The sequence below is a fragment of the Canis lupus genome, chromosome 11 (assembly GCF_011100685.1).
Source record: "Canis lupus familiaris isolate Mischka breed German Shepherd chromosome 11, alternate assembly UU_Cfam_GSD_1.0, whole genome shotgun sequence".
NCBI classification, from domain to species: domain Eukaryota; kingdom Metazoa; phylum Chordata; class Mammalia; order Carnivora; family Canidae; genus Canis; species Canis lupus.
The window spans coordinates 10,342,762-10,363,855 of NC_049232.1; the positions used below are offsets into that span (position 1 = coordinate 10,342,762).

The window sequence follows — 21,094 nt, forward strand, 5'->3', positions numbered from 1 at the left end:
AGAGTCCAAATCAAGAATATAATGTAGATGCTTCTACCACAAACACATTTTCACATTTTTTTGAGAAGTTAGAAATATAATCATAATGAGTACAGGTTTACTGATAAGAAGTTGAATTCTTTTTTGGGGGGAATAGCATTTTCCTTAATTGTAGTTCAAAGTTACTGTTCCTTATTTGTCAAGGTGATTGCTAACATTAGTTGGTAAAAACCATTCCTAGCTCATGGGCTGTACAGAAACAGGTGGCAGGCTGGATTTGCCTCTCAGGCTGGATTTAGCTCACAGGCTGCAGTTTGCTGACCTCAGTCTTAAAAGATTAAGGAAGCAAAAGAGCCATGAGAGAGTCTGATCAAATTAACATGTTAGCAAGTAACAGTTTGAGTTGCCTCTGGCTAATTTTGAGTCATGAAGTGAGAAGTATAGCTGTAATAGTGTCTGTACATATTTAGATGTAGAATGCATTTGGAAACAAAATTTGGGACTGTGCCATGGGTTCCCTGGTTTCTGGAAGAAGGGTCTAGAATCCAAAACTGAGCATTCTTTCTCTTTTCACATTTGCCTGAATTTTTTGCTAACAGGGTAGGACATGGTTGACATATACCTTCTCATGTGCGTGTTCTTAGATGTTGGGGCCATTTTGACAGAAGGGAGAAAAAACACATCAAAGGCAGCATTGAGGGATGCTTATTTTATTTTCTCTGTTAGAGGAACACAGTAGCCTGGAAGTGAAAACAGACAAGAATAATAAATTACCTTTCCCCTTCATGCTCAGTGTGGAAACAAGATGAAGAAATGAGGGGAAATCCAGAGATGTTTTACATAATCTTTTGGCAAATGATAAAAAAAAGCCAAATTCAATTACTTAATATCATTTTAGATAAAAATCGGATAGGAAAGGCATGCAGAAGCCTTAATAGTGATGGCAGCCGAGCTCTTCCCGCCGTGCCATGATAAGCATCCTGAGCACCCGGACATGTAGAATATCCTTTACCTGCTGCTGCTATGGAAAATTCTAAAATTTAGGTGTGAAGGAGAGGTGATATCAAAAGAATCTGGGATGCCTGAGTGTCTTAGCAGTTGAGTGTCTGCCTTTGGCTCAGGGCATGATCCTGGGGTCCTGGGATGGAGTCCAGCACATCAGGCTCTCTGCAGGGAGCCTGCTTTTCCCTCTGCCTGTGTCTCTGCCTCTCTTTGTCTCTCATGACTAATTAAAATCTTTCAAAAAGAGAGAAGAAGAAGAAGAAGAAGAAGAAGAAGAAGAAGAAGAAGAAGAAGAAGAAGAAGAAGAAGAAGAAGAAGAAGAAGAAGAAGAAGAAGAAGAAGAAGAAGAAACTGAAGAAGAGTAGAAAGAAGAGAAGAAGAAGAAGTCAGAAGATCAGAACAGAATAAGACGAAGAAGAACACCTACCTCGAAGAAGAAGAAGAAGCCTCCGACTCCCCTCCTACCCTCCGCCTCAGAGAAGAAAGACCAGAGGAAGAAGAGGAAGAAGAAGAAAATCCAAATGTGAAGAGACAAAAGTACACAAAGCTTTTTGCACTAAGTCAGCACTGCAGAGAGCCAAAAGGGCAATTTCAGAGGACAGTGATTGAGGAGAGCCAGTTGGAATGTGGTCGAGTTGACATTGCTCTAAAATGGCCTTCATCTGAGTGCAGCTGAATGTTGATTGCTAGACACATTGTTTTATAGGAATCAGGACATCAACCATCTGTGGCACCTTTGCCATACTCTGGGGATGGAGTAAAGAGCTTGGAGTGTCCGAGAGCCGGTGCAAAAGTAGAAAATGGGAAAACTGGGAACCTCTGAGGAAATAGAGTCCTTAAATCAGTTAGAAATTCTGGCTCAGTGAAGACATCTGGATTTCCAGGCAAACCTTAGAAATCTAATGCAAAGTAGGATCCCATCCAATGCAGACATCCATGGAGCATTGGAAGGCAAGAGGTACAAAGAGGGTGTGACTTACACAAAGTTCATTCAAGCAGGGTGTGGGACCCTGTTCTTTCCTCAGAAGTTTGAGGGTGGCAGGAAAATATCGGAGACAGGCAGAGGCCGCCATCTGGAGACAGTTGACGGGTCTTCCCTCTGACCACCCACACGCTGGATGACAATGGGCATGCTCATGAGGAATACAGGAAAGTGAATAGTATGGATTTCTCCAAAACTCTGAAGAGCTCTGACATTCTTCAGAGGCTGGCACATACCATGAAGCCTTGTGCAAAGTGGTAAAGTTGACCCTGTGATTGGTTTCCCTGGATGGTGATAATTCCCAATTTCCTGGATGATATTCTCTTGAATAGAAAAATCATACTTTTACCATGTTGCTACAGAAGTTTTAAAATTACTACTTAACTCTTGTCATTATTATTATCCTCCCTGAAATGTGACTTAATCTCAATCCAGCAGATGTGAGTTCCTAATGTATATTAGAGCAGTCCACTTGTTAGATGAAAAACAATCAGTGTTCACTATAATGACTTCCCTCCTTACAGTGTTAGTTGACAGCCTACTAAGTGTATGGTGCCGTGCTAGAATTATAAAGATGAATCTGATATGCTTTCTGGACTGGCTTATTGACAACCCGTCATCACTGAAATGATGCTTAGTGAGGCCATATCAGATGTTGCCTTCTTTTTTAAAAGTATCTGTCTCTGAAACAAAAATCTAAATTTTTCTCTCTGAAATTGGCAAGCACAATAAGTAACAATAAGTTATATAAGTGGTATTTATCCATTGGAATTAAGTGCAGAAATTCCCATCGGTAGTTTACCATCACAAAGTGCATCAGCTTTTATGGTTCAAGAATTACTCCTGTTCAGATCAGTTCCATGTGAGGTGAAAGAGGATGGAGAAAAATTCTTAAACATTGTCTTGAAAATGGGAAGGGAGGAAAGGACAAACTTTGCAGGGTGAATGTGAATCTCAAGATTCAAGACTAAGGTATTTTTAACCCCTTTGTATTGGTTTGCACTAAAATAGAATAATTGTCAAAGGATCTAGTTACCATGGTGATACATCTTTTAAGAGCACATAACTAGATAAAATCACTCAATTATAATACCAGAAAATATTGCTCGCTATATTATAGGCTTGCTTTCTTTATAACATTAACCTTTTAAACTAAATAAAAATAATATAAAATGAAGTTTTATGTGCTTGGATAAAATGGGAAGAAAATAATACATTATGTATCATGCATGTTTGTTTTTTAGGAAGCTTACATTTCTTAAAATGTTTTTTTTTTCCTGTCATATATCAAGCCTATATATATATTTTAAAAATTTATATACTGCATGGAAAGCAGTTAGCACAAAGCCTGCACCAAGTCCCAGGTATCTGTGAACCCTGGTAATTCTCTGCTGGCTATTTCCTTTTTCCTCTGACTTTTCCTGTCTGGATTTTTTCCTTCCCTCACTTTCATTATGTCTCCCTGTACTTTTTCTTGTGTAATTTCTCTCTGTTTCTTCATTCCTTTCTCCTTTAGGTTCCTCTTTTTCTTTTCCTTCCATTTTTCTTAACTGATAATAATTTTTTGAAGATTAAGCAGTGACACTAGCAGAAGACTAGTTCTAGGATAACCTCATGTTAGTGAAACAGTCTTGTTACAAGGTTGAGAAGCATTTGATTTTGGATGAGGTAAAGTGCAGAGGATATAGGGGAGTAGTAGGGTATGAGAAATGGATGGCAGGCTGGAATTTGAAAGGAGGGGAAAGAAACAACTTTAGTAGAAGAGGGAACTGAATAATGAGGAAGCGTCTCCTTGGCAAGACTCAAGATGGAAGTTTTTGTTTTCCCATCTGAGCCAGAGAACTTCATAGAATCCATATACTAAAATAGTAGAGGGTTTTAGCAAACATTCTGCACATTGAATCTCAGTTAGAATTTTACCTACATATTTCCATGCAGTGCATAGCTTAGTGCAACAGAGGATAGAAACAGAAATAGACATACATTTGGTGAAAAATAATTGAAGATTAACAGAAATGCAGACAGCCTCCCCCTTCTATTCAATCAAACATTCTCATTGCTCAGCTCCATATTCTCTGTATCCCCAGTAGACTGGCTAGAATAACTAGGAGATTTAAAAACTCAGAGTTCAAGTTTTCTATTTCCATTTAAAGGACTGTCAGGTAAGAACTTGCCTTGAATTTAAGCATCTTATCATCTTGAGTGTGGTAGTTTGATGACAAATGATAGGTTGCCATATTGATCTCAATTTCAGTATGGAAATAGTTGTTCAGAGGGGGTGGTTTATACTTTTGAGAGAATACTTTTAGGGGCTCCTTGGCTTCTTCCTCCCTCTGCAAGGCTCCAGAGAGCTTGGACCATTATGACCAGAATGCAGTATGGCAGATGGGTTGTAGTGAGTGAGGTGGAGGTCTAGTATAGTAGACAGAGGTCTAGAAAAATATGCCCAGTGCCAACCTTACCATTCATAATGTCCATCATTCCCAAATACAGTAAACCAGTCACTGAACATGTGCATTCACTAGCAGGGCATTCCCATATTAACTTCACTTGGAGTGTTGTCCTCTATGAAGTAGTTTGAATCTTTTGATTTATGCCTTCTTATTTGTATCTTTACTTATTTAGGCAGCTTGCTTTGTGCCACTGTCTGAATAATGCTTTAAAACTCTCTAAACTGACACTCATTTGGTTAAGAACCCAAGAGAACATGCACAAAATAAGTGGTATTTTCTCAGTATAATACTAAATTATAAATATTCAACATATGCATACATATTTAGATATGTAAATATGCTACAAAGCATAATTAATTTAGTGCTGTGACTGCTGAGCCATTGTACAGTAAGTTGACAAGAAATAATGTAAGAGTTGTTAACTGGCACCTAATGAGTTGAAGATATCCATAGTCAATTTGTTAACAGTGAGCTAATTGAAGAGCTAATTATAAAAAAATCTATTAGAAGTTTCCATTTTGAGTATCCTTGTGTTCATTTATATTTTGAAAAAGTAAGCATGGAGTGAATTTTCTATCAACAGAGAAGATGAGAATAAAATTTATATGATAATCGTATAATTTGGTCTCCAAATCATAAGATCCAATTGGTTGAGATCCAAAGACATTATCTTACCCAATCCCCTTACTCTGGGCAAGATTATACACAAATCTCATTATGATTATCAGATATGTCATTTTGGGCAAAGATAATACACCATGGTTTGGAAATATTTTCTGTGTTTATTACTTTTATGTAAGTCCTTTAGAAAATCTATCCACAATTCCTTTGCAATACCTTTCTGGCTTTTTTTATGGATATAATGGATTCAGAAATTCTGTGTTAAATCTGAGATCAGACTTCATAGGAATGGCTAATAATGCTGGTTTACCCTGGTACTGAGAGTTTTTATACATTCATCATCCAAGTTATTGCTCCTCAAAGGTTAAAAATTTTATAATATATAAAATTACATTCAAGAAACTTAGAATATATACAATATACTTAAGTGTATCTTTCAAGAATGTTAACTTTTATTTTTTACAAGTAAAGGTATATAGGCTTTTAGAAGAGCTCTTATTCTCTATAAGAATTAACTTTTAATTTTATAAGAATTTTTAGGACAAATATCCACATACGAGAGAAATAACAAAGAAGCAAAAACCCACTCCAGAGCCCATTCTCCAGGAAAAAAGTCATTGTATTTTGCAAATGTCATTCACAAAACTTTTCTGCATAAAAATAAAATGTATAGAATGAGTGGGCTGGAGTTATGTCTCTCTGACATTTTCAGGGTTTCTAGGTCATTCTAACTCAGAACAGTGTCCCTTAGGTCTCAGGCAGTTTGTTGCTTTCCTGGTTTTTCACTTCCCTTCATCTTTGGCTGTCTACCTCAGTGGTTGACTACCACTAGAACTTAAGAGCCTGGATAGAAGTCACTAGACTAATTTGACCAAGATCTTACCATGCCTGCCATTTGAAGTAACTTACTGGATTTCTCTTCAGTATTCTTTATATATATTCCCCTCATTCACCTGAATACAACCCAAAGGCATCAAATTTAGTGATTCCAAAAACAAGCTAATCATCTATACCCCTACTAAGTTTTATTTTCAATTTAATTTAATTCAACTATTTATTGAGTGCCTGTTATGTGCTGGGCATTATTGCAGAGACTTGGGTATATATTAGTAAATGAAACAAAGATCCTTGCTCTGTTGGAGCTTAAGTTTTAAAAGGGGATATGGGCATTAAAAAATAGACATAATAAATTGGTAAGCTGTATAATATGCTAGAAGTGATGAGGAAAAGGAAAGGTCATCTGGTACGAAGGAGATCTAGAGTGCCACGGTGGAGGTAGAGGTGGTGATAGGTTGCTATTTTGAATAGGATGGTTTTTGTGGGGGTGTGGTTTAAACAAAGACTTTCAAGGGTGTGAAGGAATTGGCCATGTGAATATCTGTGGAAAAATATTTCAGCTGGTATATACAGCCAGGGCAGTTTCCAAGGTAGACCAATGCCTGCCTGGTACATTCAAGAAAGCATTTCTGGCTGAAACCGAGGGCACAGGAGAAAGGCCCTAGGAGATGAAATCAGAAAGGCAGCGAGAGCGTGGCCATTGAGTATTGTTTTCCATGTCTCTGAGTGAAATTGGGGACCAGTGTGGACTATTGAGCAAAGGAGTACATGATCTGAATGATGTTTTTAAAGGATCATCCTCATGTTTGCATTGAGAATAGCCTGGAGGATGCCATGGGAAAACTGTGAGAAAATTAGGCTGTTAAGGTAGTCTGGATGACAGATGATATTATGGGTTGGACCAGACAGGTAGCAGTGGAGGTAGTAAGAAGTGGCTAGGGGATGGATATATTTTGAAAGTAAAACTAACAAGGCATTCCGGCAGATTGGATGTGGGTTGTACTTGCAAGATAGTAGTCATAGATGGATTCAGGTGGGGTTTTTTTGGCCTGGTTATTTGGAGTTACCTCTACTGAGATAAGGGAAACTAGAGAGAGACAGGTGTGGGGACATATCAGGAGTTCAGTTTCTGACAGTTGGAGCTCAAGGTACTTGGTAGAAATCCAGACAGATTTTTTTTTAATATTTTATTTTTATTTATTCATGAGAAACACAGACAGAAAGCGAGAGTGGCAGAGGGAGAAGCAGGCTCCATGCAGGGAGCCTGACGTGGGACTCGATCCCGGGTCCCCAGGATCAGGCCCTGGGCTGAAGGCGGCGCTAAACCGCTGAGCCACCCGGGCTGCTCCAGACAGATTTTTAATAAGCAATTGTATACACCATTTAGGAGTTTGTGCAAGGAGTACAAACTGGAGATAAAAAATTGGGGTACTGTTGGCAAATTAGGCAATATTTAAAGCCATGAAAACTGAAGAAATCACTAAATAAGTGATACAGAAAAGATATATGTGCATAGATAAAAGCTCCATGGAGTATCATATCTGCTACTTTGTTTCTCTTTTCACAGTTGAGAATAACATTGCAGATCTTTGCACTAGTTGTTAATCATGAAAGAAAATATGCTTTGTAAGATGGTTGTAAAACCTTTTTCGTTTTGGGGGTGCCTGGGTGACCCAGTTGGTTAAGTATCTGCCGTTGTCTCAGATCATGATCCCAGGGTCCTGGGATCAAACCTTGCATTGTGCTCCCTGCTCAGTGGGGAGTCTGCTTCTCCTTCTCCCTCTGCCCCCTGCCCCAGCTCATGAGCGCTCAAGCACGTGCTCTCTCTCTCTTGCTCTCTCCCTCAAATAATTAAAATCTTAAAAAACAAAGTACTCTGAACTTCAGTCACAGAGAATTTGCACAGCTATACACTAGTTATAATGCTGTGACAGTTGAGGGTGGTGACCAGGTGGTTCAGCTCAGGTCATGATCTCAGGGTTGTGAGATTGAGATTGAGCTCCATGCCCAGCGTGGAGCCCACTTAAGATTCTCTCTCTCCTTCTGCACCCCTCTCTTCCTCTCTTAAAAAAAAAAAAAAAAAGTCATGACAGTTGGCAAAAACAAATGTCTTTGTGTGTCTGACCTTCATGTAATCAGAAGAGAAATTCTGTTTGAATCTCTTTAGTGGCCTTAATGTCATTGATATACTGATTTCCATTAATACTAGTTATGGTCATCTCTTCTGTAGTAGCACAGTATCACACATATTTTATATTAGACAATGTACTTTAAAAGTCATGTTATTTTTCCAGTTAAATATCTGACTGTCCTATTCAAAGATGTCTGGATGAAAGGTCTTCCTTTTTTGAAAAAAATTCTGTAAATAAGTGTATGTATACATTGTTCAGTTTAAACAAAACATACATGAATCAATGGAAACAGGCTTATGTGAAAGAATGTAATTTTGATGAGTGTGCAAGGTGTTTATGTTTACATTTTATTGGATCTACCTCTGTCTTTACTGTTCACCAAGGAATTAAGTTACAATGCTAAGATTAGCTATTGTCTGCATATCAGCCAAGGTATTTTCCCTTTCTGTTAAAATTTAATTAGGTGATTGATTTTCTGCTTGTGTTCCTTAACACCATTAGTATGCTTCAAGAAGAAATAATTATTTGATTCAAATTTAATTTTAAGAAATTAATCACTTGAAAGTTCTAGGATAACATACACTTACTAATCAACAAATTTAAATGTGGCGAAGATCACCAAGGTATTTAATTTGTTTTACCAAATTGATTCTTGGAATAAACATTTCCCTGCCTTCTCTGGACATACATTTGGCACTTCTGGAAAATGTATTACTGACTAGAAGGGTATAATGTTATACTTGGTTCTCTTGAAACATCAGATTTTTCAGTTCCTGTGGCATACACGTTGCATACCAAGCAAAACTCAGTGGCTACTCTAGCAACTATTATACAGTATTATCCATTCCATCATAAAACACTATTTTACCCATGATATTAGTGGAATTATTAAATTAGAAGGCCCCTTACCCGACCCTAGCTGTTAACTGAACAGCATGAGCTGAATTTGGCCAAGCCAAGATTATAGTTTAGTTTCATTACAGACTCTTTAACTATAGTTACCTGCAAGTGACTGCCCTTAAAAAGTCAGCATAAAATGAATTGTTTTAGAACTTTTGTATGATTTTTAACCATAAATGGTTACTGATGAGGGAACAGAGGACTAGCTCAGGACAAAGCACATTAACAATTCCTTGAAACAGACAAAGGACATTCCTCTATAGACCCAACTGCCTCAACGCTCATACTTTGCTAAAGGCAAAGGCAATTTTAGCCCAACCCCCAGGAGCCTGTGAGTGTACTTTAACATATAAAAATTCCTTTAGAAATTTCCATTATCTCTAAATCACCTGAGCTACATGTTGGCTATCATCCCCCAAGCACATGGCTCACTGGTATACATCTGAAGGGTCTCATGACTCAGGTTTTATTAGATGGTAATAAGTGACCTTTTCCCAACAATAGCTAGCCCCCTCAAGGTCCTGGAAACCTTGCTCCCAAAATTCCTTAGAGAGTGTGCCATCCTCAAACCCCTCCCAACTTCCAGGTATATAATCAGCCACCCCTTACAGGCCTGGGGCAGCAGCTCTTCCTGCCCATGGCTCCTGTCCCAGTACTTTAAAAAAACCACCATTTAGCACCAAAGATGTCTCAAGAATTCTTTCTTGGTTGTCGGCTCCAGACCTCACCTATATTCCTATATTCCCAAACTTCATCAGTTACCTATATAGTTTAGATCTTTTTTAAAAATGGTATTTTTAACCTATCATAATTCTAAAATATACTTTAAAGCATACCTTCTGCTAAACAAAGAAGATTAAGGCTGAGTTGTCTGCTCATTGACTCCACCCATGTTGAATATTTATTATTTAGGAAATACAAAAAAGCTATTATTAATGTTCCATTTCTAATCCGAACAAGAAATTTCTACTACCCCTATTTCAAGCTACTGAATTAGTTTAATTGATGAATAGCCTGAGATTTTAAGAGGAGCTCTTGAGAAAACACGGCAATTTCAGCTCCATTTCTATGTGAATTAGGATTTTGTCACTGCTCTGCAACTAAAATGAAATCCCTGAGTAATTTGTTTATGAAAGCAGCAGTCATATATCAACCTCAACTGCAAGATTTTTTGTTGTTAAATATACATCATTTCCGTTTATTGGGTATACATGTGACAATTTTGAACTTGTGAACATTAATATATACTATTAAAATGCCACTTTTAGTGGAGATTTAATGGATTAAATAAAGTCTTCCACTGCTGAAAGTTTGATAACTGCTTCATGGTTTAAATTCCTCGGGAAAAAAAAGGAGGTACATAGGGTGCCTTTGAAAACAGAAAGGAGTCTCAGCCTTTGCATTAATGTGTTATGGTTGCTGATACAAAAGAAAGTTGTCCTTGCTTCTAAGACTTTTTCTCAAGATCTCAAATAATCGAGTTCCTCTGAGATCTCAGTTCTCCGAATGACCTCACTATTCTATTCCCAGAAGTTCCAGCCCTGTTTGGAGGTCTTTGAATTTGTGCCACCTGTTTAGGGCCACTGTTGGGAGAAAGTCTTGGCTGCTGATTTAGCAATTGTAATGTGAGTTTGTTCTCTGGAGGCAGATTGAGAAAAAGTTGGGTGAAGTGAAATAGAAAAGAAAATTAGTATGAAGGAAAATGACTAAATCAGGAGGAGTTGACCCCAAGGGCAGGAAAGGCTTTATTTTTCTCCTCCTAATACTTAGGCTCCTGATAAAACAGGAAAGACCAGCTCAGTATGGCTTTCAGTATTTTGTGCAGTTTCTGGCAGGCAGCTTCGAGACTATTTCTACAACATGAACAGGAGAAGGGACGCAGGTTCTCATGAATATTTCCTATTGAAGGAAAAAAGGTTTCAAAAAATCATGATTTGGGTAAAACAAAGCAACTCTATGTGTTTTTACATAGTATATTTTTTTCCCCTGGCAGTTTCAAAATATTCTAAATCCAGGCCAGATATTTAATTAAGATTACAATATTAACAAAAGGACCAAGAAATAAGAAACAATGACTACATGTTATTCAAAATGATTTCAATTTAGGTTTTATTTTGTGAATAAGCATCTAAGACTTCTGTGGCTTTTAATCTTTTTTTCTGGCAAAACGTTAGCTATATTTATTGGCAAAAAGTGTGCAGAAGAGCATTATGAAGCATGAGATTATTGTATAGTTCACTGAGTGTTGAAATGATCAGTTCAGTATGATGTAATTGGGTGGTTAATTTTTTTAAAAGATTTTATTTATTCATGGGAGACACAGAGACAGAGAGGCAGAGATGTAGGCAGAGGGAGAAGCAGGCCCCAAGCAGGGAGCCCTATGTGGGACTAGATCCTAGGACAGCTGGATCATGCCCTGAGCCAAAGGCAGATGCTCAACCACTGAGCCACCCAGGCATGCCAGGTGGTTAATTTTTTAACAACAATTAATGTATCAGCCTCAAACAAAGTATATAGAGTATTTTATTTCTGCTTTTTGCAAAAATTATTATGGAAAGAATTTACATATATTAAGTTTTCCTCTTAATATTTTGTGTTTTTTGATGGGTGGTAACATATGTAGTGGTGGGAGAGTTGACTTGGTTACTTTTAGAGTTCCTTGCCTTTTATGTTTCGGGTTCTTTGTTGTTTCAAAACGTCTCTTTGTTTGACTTGGATGCATGTTGCTCCAAAAGCCCAAGAATATAGCTACTTCTATAGAGACTCTACCTATGTGTAGCTGGCCATGTTTTTTAATTTTAAAACCCGTTTCCATTTTGGTGAACCTAATAAGGTTTCACATTTTGATGGTTCATTAGGTAGAGAAGATATTTTTTAAGTTTTTTTTTTTTTTTACAGAATTATTATTTTTTTATTTAAGAGAGAGAAAAAACATGAGTGGAGGGGAGGGGCAGGGGGAGAAGCAGACTCCTCCCTGAGAAGGGAGCCCAATGTGGGGCTTAGTCCCAGGACCCTGGGATCATGACCTAGCTGAAGGCAGATGCTTACTTAACCAACTGAGCCACCCAGGTGTCCCCAGAGAAGACATTAATTAAATTTTTTGCTTTTTTTACGACTTCTCTTGAGGCCAGGACAAAAAGTCTTAGGGCCACAAGAGAGACCCCAAAGGAGTCACTCTTATTCACACAGCAGCCAGTTGGATCTTTTTTGAATATAAATATGGAACTGTCACTTTGCTTCTTAGCACACTTTACGGTTGTGGGCTTGCCTTAACTGGAAACTTCAGGTCTCTTGGGATCACAGTGAGGTTTCTGTGTCAGTGCTCTTGGACCCTGTGTGACCTGGCCCACCTCTTTATCGAGATTCACCATGTATCTTATGCCCCTGGACAGCCAGTGTTCAGGTCACATAAGCCTGTTTTCTAACCCCTTGAAAATACCATGCCCCTTCTTGCCTTGGCCCTTGGAAACACTGCAGCAGCCCCTACCCCCATCCATTCTCACTTGGTGTTCCCTAACCAACTCTTCTCTGCCCTTCAGAACTTAGCTTGTAGACCCCAGGACAGACGAACACCCCTTGTTTGCTATTTTTCAGTGTTAAGTACTACTATTCCTTTGTGGCATTTATCATATTACCACACTAAGTTACAAATTGGCTTCATCATCTACCAGCCCAGATAGAATGTACATTCTGTGTGGGCACATGGTACAGAGCCACAAACAAAAGGCATGTGAAGTAAATGCTATTCAGACAATTACAAATAGAATGTAATATAACTATCCATTGATTTATTAATTTAAAAAGGGAGTCTTTTGCAGTCTTCTAGTCGGTTGCTTTAGTATTTGAGGTAGGGCAGTAGTAGCCCAGTTTAGACATACAGACACAGCAAAAGGTAACTTTTTTTGGAAAGCCTGGATGTTTTCATCTCCTCCTCAGTTCTGCATCATTTCTCATCCCAAGCACAGGATTTTGTTGAGCAGTGCACACTAGACTGTGTTCCTCTCCTGAGAACTCATGGCAAGAAATTATGTAGTATCTTCTGCCACAGAAGATATGGAGCTTTAAAATGACTGCTTATGGGCATTTTGAAAAATTGCCTGTTTCCTAAGATTCAAGTGCTGAGATATCCTCATGTCCATATCAGATGTTTATTTATTTATTTATTTATTTTCTATTTATTTATTTAACAAACACCTGTCTTTGGTAATAATTGATCTAGACATAGGAAAGTTCCTTCCAGGATAATTGGGGTCATGAAAATTTGAGGATCCAGATGGGCTATTTTGGACATGGACATTGTCCATCAGCTGAAAAGACAATTCCCCGGATACCTCGGCCTCTTCATATTCTCCTGAACTTTCTCTGAATCAGTTGGTGAGCTTCCCCCAACTTCTTCGGTTTTTTTTTTTTGTTTTTTTTTTAATTGTACTCTAAAGTATTCATTGAAACCACAGTTTAAAGATAAGCAGTATGTCTTCTCAGGTCTATGCCATTAAAACCAAATCTGCTATTTCTCTCTAGGGTGTTACAAAGAACATCTGGAAAACATCCCTCTTTATTAGTTAGAACTATTTGTGTGTGTGTGTGTGTGTGTGTGTGTGTGTGTGTGTGTATGTCCTAGTGAGTTATGTTTAATGTGGAAGCAACATTTGGGCCTTTTTAGAGCCATGACCTTTTTATAAGCCTTGAGCCAGCCTGTTGCAAGGTTTTGAGTGGTGACAGTTGGGCTCGAGTCATTTTTTTGACAAAGGAATGTTTTCTTCAAGATAAATTTATCCTTTTCTGTTTTTACTGCTAAGGAATATGGCATTCGCATAACATCTTTATTCATAGTTTCTCAATATTTTTAAACAGAACTTTTGTTTTGGAAATAATTTTGGATTTACAGAAAAGTTGCACAGATTGTGCAGAGAGTTCCCAGACACCCTTCACCTAATTTCCACAATGTTAACATCTTGCCTTACCATGATATATTTATCAAAATTAGGAAATTTACCTACGTTGTTCTTATGTTAGAATGTATGCTATGCAGTCCTTGACCTATCCTAGCTACATTTCTTCAATTGATAGACATTTGGATACCATAGGTAAAGAAGGAAAGGGATGTGAACAAAATATGTTGGTGTGAGTAGAATGTTGATTGCCAGTACTTTATTTATACCAGCAGTGTCTTCATTACCTATAGATCATTTACACATCACATAGATATGTCTCTGTAGCCTGAAAAAAATGCCTCTCATTTCTTTAAATTATTCAACTCATGGCAGCCATGAAAGGGCATCAAGATAGAAGTGAGACATTATTTCTGGTCATGGAGCTACTAAAGCTATGACATTTGCCATTTCACTTGTTCTCTTTGGGTCTCAGTTTTCTTGTCTGTGAAATGAAAAGTTGACAGTAAGGACCTCTAAGGGATATGTTGGCTTTACAGATGGATGGCTTTGTAATTATTCTTTTCATGACCAGAGACAGTCTAGACTCAGTATCTATCAGGCAGTGGATGATCCAGTATCTATCAGGCAGTGGATGATCCATGAGTTTCTTTAACAATTCCTGGACCTCTGTGATCATTGTCAGAGCACAGGTATAGACCAGTGGTGTCAAGTTCAAATGCCTGAAGTTATCTGGCAAGTATAAAACTGAGAAAGAAAGGAGAAGCGAGGAACCATGATGACCTGGAGAGCCCATGTCTTTTCTAGTGGCAAAGCTAATTCTCAGCTCCCAGGGACTGTGTCCCAAAGGGATGTTAGATCTTCCAACTTTTCAAAGGAACCCACATACACAGCTTTTTATGTGATCTCTTGCGGTCTTTAAATATTAGCAATGGATCAGTGTCCAGAAAGCCACTCTGTGGACTAAGTTAAGTATTTGGTTGACTGAAACTTATGTGTTAAATGCCAGTTTGTGATTTCTTTTTCATTTCAGTGGCTTTCAAACACTTTTGCCCATTACAACAGTTAGAAATGCCTTTTTCAAAAAAAAAAAAAAAAAAAGAAATGCCTTTTTCATCAAAACACAGTATACGCATCTGTGTGTGATGTTTGCACATGCGTGTGTATGTCTATATGAAATTGAAACAAAATGTAATGAAATAATGTGTGTGATACAATTATGTTTTCTGTTTTATTCTGTATAGCATGTTTTCTATTCTGTAATTTCATGTTTAATTTCTTGAAAAAAAGAGTCTCATTCCTGTTAAGTCATTTTCATGACCCATCCGTGGACTGCATTTCCTAGTCACTGTGCCTTTGAACAATTCGGAGGGCAATACTATTGATACCTACATGTGATTTTGAGACCTAGATCTGTGAGATACAAGATACCTCAGACATGATTTCCTCCACTTGATATCATAAGGAACATTCCATAACCAGCATAAACAAGGCATTACCTATGGAGAATGGGGGATTTCTTGGTCTCAAATTATCAGTTAAGTAGAAAATAATAGTGCCCTTAAGAAGATAAGGCTAAGAAGAGAGAGTAGGAGAGAAGGGACAGAGATCAGCTACTTAGGAAACTTACTTTTTTTTTTTTTTTTTTTAGGAAACTTACATTTGAACATCACAACTCTTTTTGGTAAAAGAGGTAATTTTCTTCCTTTTAATTGCCAACAGATGGCATGTCTTCATGCTTACTCATATGCACATGGCAGTGTCTGCAAGGATCCTTGGCTTTTCTAAATGTTGTAGTTGTTTCCTGGCAAATAAAAATCTATTTCTAATGAAAATGTAAAATATTCTAATGAAAATCACAAATTATTGATGATAATCATTACAGTTGGCTTTATAAATTAGATTTTCTTTATGAGATTGGTATTTTTATTAGATACTTTATTTGGAATTTTTTTTTAATATTTATTTATTTATGATAGTCACAGAGAGAGAGAGAGAGAGGCAGAGACATAGGCAGAGGGAGAAGCAGGCTTCCTGTGGGGAGCCTGATGCGGAACTCAAACTCAGGACCCTGCGACCACGACCTGAGCCAAAGGGAGATAGATGCTCAACCACTGAGCCACCCAAGCATCCCTGACAAGATTTCTTTCAGCTCTAATATCTTATAATTTTATAATAGGCAACTTATATATGTTAATGACTTTCCTGATGTCCTAAAGAAAGCTGAAAAATATTACCATATGCTTTTTTAATTCTTTAAGTCATTGGAGCTTATTTTTAGAAGAAAATATTGGCAAAAAAATATTGATCTTCCTCATAAAAATAAGATGTCATATAGTGCTTCCCAAATGAAATTTTTTTAAAAATCCTGCATGACATATTTAAATTTTTTATTCATATCTGTGGAGAAATATCCTGAAGCCATATATTTTGTCAGCGAATCATGTAATATCACAACCATACCACACAGCTGATAATAAATAATTTCTCTCATTAAAATGAAAAGACACCAGCTACCACTTTTTTTTGACCTTTTTAAAATTTAGATCTTACAAAAATGCATTTGTTCCTCAATTCCCAAACTTAATCTGAAGGCATACATCATTCCCCAACAGCTTGAAAAGTAAGATATATTCATGCAAATTTTTTTTAGGTAACTTAAAATAGTTGGGAGGCTCTATTTTCTACTGATCGTGACAGTGTAGCTAGACAAAGATATGTTCTACTATTGAAGTAGATGTATACCAGTGTTTATTGAGCACCTGCCATGCAAAGTGCTTTTTATACATTACTCCATCAATTCTCATAGCACTCCCAGGAATATTCTTATCATTTCCATTTTATGAATTGAGGAGGCTGGAGGTAGTAACAGTGTTGTATAGTTAGTGGCATGGCCCAGGTTCTTAACCATTGTGTTACATGGTCTCCATTCTTAACTAAAAAAGATTTACTTGTAAGTCTACCAGCGATTAAGTCTTCACACTTCCTAGAATATAGAGGAGATGCTTATGCATGTAAATATGGCTAATTTCGGGAGTACACAATGGTAAACATGTGCCAGTTGGATTGTTGAAATACTAGAATAGTTTTATGTAGGTTGGAAGATAGTTATTGATCGGACCTAGCCTCCCTTGATTCCTCTCACCTACCCCCCAGAGTTTCCCCCAGTGCATCTGTAGGACCTCCATGATTCAGAAACTAGAAGATGATTGCTGGTCACAGCAGGAATCTGTGGAGGATTGCCCCAGCACTCAGGTTCCTGCTCTTTCTGATTGGTTGGTATGACCTACTGATTGTTAAAGACTTTAGAATCATCCTTACACATCAATATTTAGCTTAAGGAGACAGATTAGCCTCTCATTGTCTTACCTACTAACTGGGGAAGTGACTAAGGATTTGGCTAGATATTTCTTCTCTCCTCTCAGGAGTCTTGAGGGGGATCCTATCATCACATCCTCCTAATGAAGGGGCCTGGCAGTATCTAAGGAGCTCGTACTATTATCATTTTCCAAGACTGGCAAAAAAACTCCCAGATCCTTCAGTATTTTTTAATTCCTAGGAAAACACAAAAGAAAAAATAAAGCTAGAGACAATATGGAAAGTCTTGGAAAATAATCTTAGTTACCAAGTGAGGCAGTAAACAGGATAGCTCACCAAATCCTATCCACTGTGGCCCACCTAGTGTGGGTGGCTGAGTCTGTCTAAACTCAGAGGCTCCATTGGCCTGTCTTTAGGGGAAAAAAAAAGAGCTGGTGACTCTTCTAGAAATCTTTGACACTCTTAGATCTGTGTTTCTTGGGAAGACAAATCATCCTCATTATGATGCAATTTTCATTTTTATGATATTAATTATCTTTTGGCATTATCTGCAAGAACATAATGGATAAAAACAAAATTTAATTTTTGTTATCGGGCACAGTGTTTTAAAGAGAAGAATGTAAGTCACAACCAAAGTGCTTACCTATTTGAAATAATTTAAAAATGTCTACAACAAGTTTTTATTCCCTTCATGCTTTGAGATTTGCAAACATTAAAAAAAGGGTAAATGGATTTGCGTGTCTACATGAATATAAAGTTTATTCTGTTTCTTTAAAAATTGGTTAAAATGCACAGTGAGTATATCTACCAATTTTTACAAAAGTGTGCATGTACACAGTCAATAGGTGAGAAATTGTATTTCTTTTAATTTTCATAGGACTTAAATAATATGAAAAAAAATAGTGGCTAATGAAAATAAAAACCCCAGAACTTTTGATGAATGAATATGTTAAATCTTTGACTTAGGATGGATCTCCTTGGCTTCTGGGTGCTGATAATAATGGTGATAAGTTTAAAGAGATACTGAAGAAGGAAGGGGTGTTTTTCAACTTGTGAATCTCAATTTCAGAAAAGGAAACCAGAATTGCCTGACTCTGTTTTCAGATATTGCAGTTAGACATACCTGGTTGATGTCCCTATTCACTTTGTTTCTTAAACTGTAACTACTTCTAAGTGACCAACCATAAGTAAATTGACTTTCTTGGTATTCAGCAATGCTCACCTGAGCCGCATGTAGCCATCATTTTACAGGTATAGATACATGAGTATTTTCTCTTTACTTGTTTCTATCAAGTTACTATTCTTTTACAATTTTCTCCTTAGAAGTTTAGCCAGTTTTAAGCAAATTCAATGAAGGGGGCTCAATTAAAGCTTTTTAAGCAAATTCATTGAAGGGGGCTTGGATTTTTAAACACTAAATACTGAACAGGAAAAAAAAACAGTCCTTAAATAGCCAGTGATAATGAGAAAATATATATATTATTGTATACTTCTCATTGCTGGTCAGAGGAGAATGTGTCATTTTAGTTGATTCAGAGATGTTTTAAGGAAACATTTTGAAGTTTATAGAAAAGTAACAGGTCGGTCATTTCAGACTTTCCATGTTCTGGCTGGTTGACAGAGTAACTTCAATTTAAGGGGTCAAATGTTATAATTGACCTTCAAGTCTTCTGCTTTTCCTTTTGCTGTTGTGCTGGAATTATCTTTCATCAATAAAGCCAGAAAGAAGCAAGGGCTTGACACAGGTTATCTTTCCATGGACTGACTGTAATATCACACTGAGGTGGCATCTGACTTGCCCTTGGCCAGGAGGTGACTAAAGAAATAGCATCCAGACAGTCATAGAAACCACTGCATAACTGCCATGCTCTCTGCTTTTGGTTAGATTCCACAAATTAGATTTCGATGCACTGAACTGAGTTTAAATGTGCTGATATCTGAGTGCTGAAAACATGGAGACTTGATGCTAAAAAAAAAAAAACAACAACAACAATTAGTCCCTCTCTCCACTCTACACACACATACTTGCACATGAACTTATATACCTATTTATTACCATTCTAGAAGAGCATATGACTATTTTCCTCATACCTCCAATTACTTACATGTTTTTCTACTTTTATTCCTAAAAAATAAACTTGTTAGAATAGTTTTCCTAAAACATAAGTTCCAACGTGTCCTTCCATTGTTAAGAATTGGAAGTGGCTCTTTGTGACCTACCTTATCACCTCAAGTCTCAGGCTGGGTTTAAGACATTCTTTGTTCTCTGGTCTCCTTACTTAGGGAAACATTCTCACTATTTTTCTACCCTCTGGAGAAGTCAAGCAGACTTCCTTCCTTTTCCCTGCCTTCTGAATAGCTAATGTTCTCCTTGTTTCTCTGGCCTGAGAACACATCTTCTGTTTTAATCTCCCTCCTTTGTGTTTCAGGCTGAGCATTGGGCTCCATGGCCCTGGTCTGCCCCAAGGCCCCTCTCACTCTGACTCCAGTGGCCTCCCTCTTGGTTGCTACTTTTTTTTCACTTCCTTAAATTTCTCTCAGCATATTAGTCAACTACATTATGAATTTTTTTTAAAGATTTTATTTGTTTATACATGAGAGGCCCAGAGAGACAGGCTGAGACATAGGCAGAGGGCAAAGCAGGCTCCCCACAGGGGCGCCTGATATGGGATTCGATCCCTGGACCTCAGGATCACGACCTGAACTGATGGCAGATGCTCAACCACTGAGCCACCCAGGTGCCCCCATTACAAATTTTTTGAGAGGAGGAAGCACAACCTGTATTTCTTTGTACTTCTATAGCATCTCATGTGTTGGAAAGATTCTGAATGCATACTTATTGATTCTTTAAAATATACCTTTGTATTCTTGGTATTGAGAAAAATGACATGTTGGTAAAGTCTTTGGAGCTAAGGCAGGTCACGACTAACATAGCTATGGATGGGGACAGTGTCCCAATTAACTAAGATTTCAATCTGGTAGACTTTATTGTGTTCCATGGCTACAGATTTGTATAGCCTTAACCCTAGGTCGTTAATTTGCAAATTAATCTATTAAAAAATACTTACAGAGCACCTACTACGCATTGGAATGTTGCTAGACATTTAAGGAGACAGTATTGCTTAAAAGCAGATAAACCCCTGTCCTTCTATAGTTTATATTCCTCCCCTAGGACTAGAATTACAATCTCTCATAAAAAATGTACAAATGCAGCACTCATCGGCCCTGTAAAGGATGGTGATAAGAGAGATTTGACAAGGTCAGGAAAATAAGAGCAAACTTTCCTGTGAGAAGAAACTGAAAAGTGAATTCAAGGTAAGCAACTGATGAGAGAGTCTGCCTGTGTGAATGCGGAGCATGCCATTCATAAAAATGTTCCCAGGAAAATGAAGTATGCAGAGGATGTTCTATGGCACCTGCTTGTCCTTATCACTAGAAGAGGATTTTCAAGAGCATAGTCATCTTTTATTGCTTAACACTAACTCCAAAAATGAAGCTTAAGCCATTCTAGAATTTCTTGAAATATAACAGAGTTGGCCATTAGGTTTGAATAGCTCACCTCTTAGTTTTCCTAAGATATTTGGTAGAAAGAAATGATTTGCCCGCCCTGACAATGGTAAAGAATAACTAAGAAAAAGAACAATTAAGTGGCAAATGGTGTGATTCTTTTCCAGGCACAAGATGGAAGAAGCTTCTGGGTTTGGTGGCAAATAAAGATGAAATAAATTTTAGAACACAGTTACGCTTCCCTTCCAGTCTGATGAGAGGAAGAAGTGCTCTCACATCCCTTGTATTGATCATTCTGACAGAAGGGATGCGCGCACCTCTGTATACAGCAAGCAAACAAAACTATCCGAAAATGCACCGTGTTTGAATCCAACAGACCTAGATTTCATCTGGGTGTTGCTATTCTGAGGGTGATTTCTCCATGTGTGGAAATAGGAACAATATTAAGAAGATTAACTGAGTTAATACTTG

General features: G+C 37.6%; 1 protein-coding gene across 11 annotated transcripts in view; it reads left to right on the top strand.

Annotated features, from left to right (window-relative positions):
- The window catches only part of PRR16 (proline rich 16), a 198,630-nt gene that overhangs the window by 75,246 nt on the left and 102,290 nt on the right, over nucleotides 1–21,094 (top strand). The window contains exon 2 of one of the 11 annotated variants that reach the window (XM_038551910.1): nucleotides 15,450–15,491. The exons of the other annotated variants lie outside the window; for them this stretch is intronic. The gene's annotated coding sequence lies outside the window, so the exon portion shown is untranslated. The remainder of the gene's footprint in view (nucleotides 1–15,449; nucleotides 15,492–21,094) is intronic. 11 annotated transcript variants of the gene reach the window in all.